Source organism: Corella eumyota, chromosome 3 (genome assembly GCF_963082875.1).
Source record: "Corella eumyota chromosome 3, kaCorEumy4.1, whole genome shotgun sequence".
Lineage (NCBI taxonomy): Eukaryota > Metazoa > Chordata > Ascidiacea > Phlebobranchia > Corellidae > Corella > Corella eumyota.
In genome coordinates, this window is record NC_137492.1 from 12,514,149 (window position 1) to 12,516,648 (window position 2,500).

Genomic DNA, 2,500 nt, shown 5'->3' on the forward strand with positions numbered 1-2,500 from the left:
AGAGTAAGCCGCAAGATCTATCGATTTGTCCGCGAACGGGCGGGCGCACGGCGACTTCGACCTCTGGTCGGAGTTGCTTTTTTTTTCCACTTTTTTTTCAAAGTACTTGGTATTTTTTACGGCGACTTCGACTTCAGGTCGGAGTTGCTTTTTTTTTCAACTTTTTTCTGGGGTACTTCGTTTGTTTTACTGCGACTCTGACCTCAGGTCGGAGGCCATTCGAAGAATTGTCGAGTACCGTTCGAGCTTGAATAACACAAGTCCGGCGACTTTCGAAAATCGCCCGGGCAAAGGCGCACGACATCGGCCGACGCCCGATAAACAATTTCCCGCACAGAAACGCACGTTTTGGAAAATTGTCGAAATTCGACATGTTTGCTACCTTTGTCGCGAGACCAGCCCACCGGCGCGCGCGTAAAAAACACAAGTCCGGCGACTTTCGAAAATCGCCCGGACAAAGACGCACGACATCGGCCGACGCCCGATGAACAATTTCCCGCACAGAAACGCACGTTTTGGAAAATTGTCGAAATTCGACATGTTTGCTACCTTTGTCGCGAGACCAGCCCACCGGCGCGCGCGTAAAAAACACAAGTCCGGCGACTTTCGAAAATCGCCCGGACAAAGACGCACGACATCGGCCGACGCCCGATGAACAATTTCCCGCACAGAAACGCACGTTTTGGAAAATTGTCGAAATTCGACATGTTTGCTACCTTTGTCGCGAGACCAGCCCACCGGCGCGCGCGTAAAAAACACAAGTCCGGCGACTTTCGAAAATCGCCCGGACAAAGACGCACGACATCGGCCGACGCCCGATGAACAATTTCCCGCACAGAAACGCACGTTTTGGAAAATTGTCGAAATTCGACAAGTTTGCTACCTTTGTCGCGAGACCAGCTTCCCTGTATACTATGAGGGAAGACGTCGTTGTGGCGAAATGAGCAAATTGGCGATGCGGTTGTCGGTTGAAGGTATTTGGTGACAAAACGATGTGGTGTCGTGCAGGCGATGTGCGCTTTTGGGCAGACTTGATGCTGACCCGCGAAGGCGTCGTAGCTAGCAGCGAGGCTCTGAACGTTGGACGGAAAAAATTAAGTAGCAAATACGAGTTTGTGTTTCGGCGCGCGACCACGGCCTCGGGCCGTAGTTGCGGTGGCCGGTGCGCACGCAAGTGATAGTTTTCTCGGTTCGCTTTTGTTGGGCGTTCCTGGTGTTGTATGCAAACGCAGCCCGCGCGCGGCTTCGCCCGAAAGGGCGTCTGGCCGGTGTCGACGGCGTCCAGATCGCGGCTTACGCCGGGTTTGAGGAGCTAAGCAAAAATAGTGATTGAGTAATACAGTGCGATACCGCGACGGGGAAAGCGAAAGACTCCGTTCGCGTATTTTGTCGGCCGATAGTTACCTGGTTGATCCTGCCAGTAGTCATATGCTTGTCTCAAAGATTAAGCCATGCATGTCTCAGTACGAACTTGCGTACGGTAAAACTGCGAATGGCTCATTAAATCAGTCGTGATTCATTTGATCGTAAATTTTACTTGGATAACTGTGGTAATTCTAGAGCTAATACATGCAAAAAGCGCCGACCTTGCGGGAGGCGCGCCTTTATCATATCAAAAACCTGCCGGGCTTCGGCTCGTCTTGTTGGCGACTCGGGATAACTTTGCTGATCGCACGGTCTTGCACCGGCGACGGATCATTCAAGTGTCTGCCCTATCAACTTTCGTCGGTACGGTATCTGCCTACCGAGGTTCTTACGGGTAACGGGGAATCAGGGTTCGATTCCGGAGAGGGAGCCTGAGAAACGGCTACCACATCCAAGGAAGGCAGCAGGCGCGCAAATTACCCATTCCCGACGCGGGGAGGTAGTGACGAAAAATAACGATACAGGACTCTAACGAGGCCCTGTAATTGGAATGAGTACACTGTAAAAATTTTAACGAGTATCCATTGGAGGGCAAGTCTGGTGCCAGCAGCCGCGGTAATTCCAGCTCCAAAAGTGTATATTTAAGTTGTTGCGGTTAAAAAGCTCGTAGTTGGATTTTGGGCGCAGGCGTTCGGTCCGTCGCAAGGCGTGCACTGTTCGTTCTGGCTTTACCTCCGGTTTTCCGTCGGTGCTCTTGACTGAGTGTCGGCGGCGGCCGGGACGTTTACCTTGAAAAAATTAGAGTGTTCAAAGCAGGCGCTTCGCCTGGATAGTGTTGCATGGAATAATGAAATAGGACCTCGGTTCTTTTTTGTTGGTTTTCGGAGCGCGAGGTAATGATTAAGAGGGACGGACGGGGGCATTCGTACTGTGCCGTTAGAGGTGAAATTCTTGGATCGGCGCAAGACGAACGACTGCGAAAGCATTTGCCAAGAATGTTTTCTTTAATCAAGAGCGAAAGTCAGAGGTTCGAAGACGATCAGATACCGTCCTAGTTCTGACTATAAACGATGCCAACTAGCGATCGGGGGGCGTTATTTTGACGACCTCTCCGGCAGCTTGCGGGAAACCAAAG

The 2,500-nt window shown here is 51.5% G+C and overlaps 1 non-coding gene across 1 annotated transcript in view; it reads left to right on the forward strand.

The window, feature by feature from the left end:
• Positions 1 to 1,401: 1,401 nt before the first annotated feature.
• LOC145747200 (small subunit ribosomal RNA) overlaps positions 1,402 to 2,500 on the forward strand; it is a 1,810-nt gene continuing 711 nt past the window's right edge. Inside the window, exon 1 of the ribosomal RNA XR_014281942.1 lies at positions 1,402 to 2,500. This exon is cut by the window's right edge and continues 711 nt beyond it. This is a non-coding gene — a ribosomal RNA (small subunit ribosomal RNA).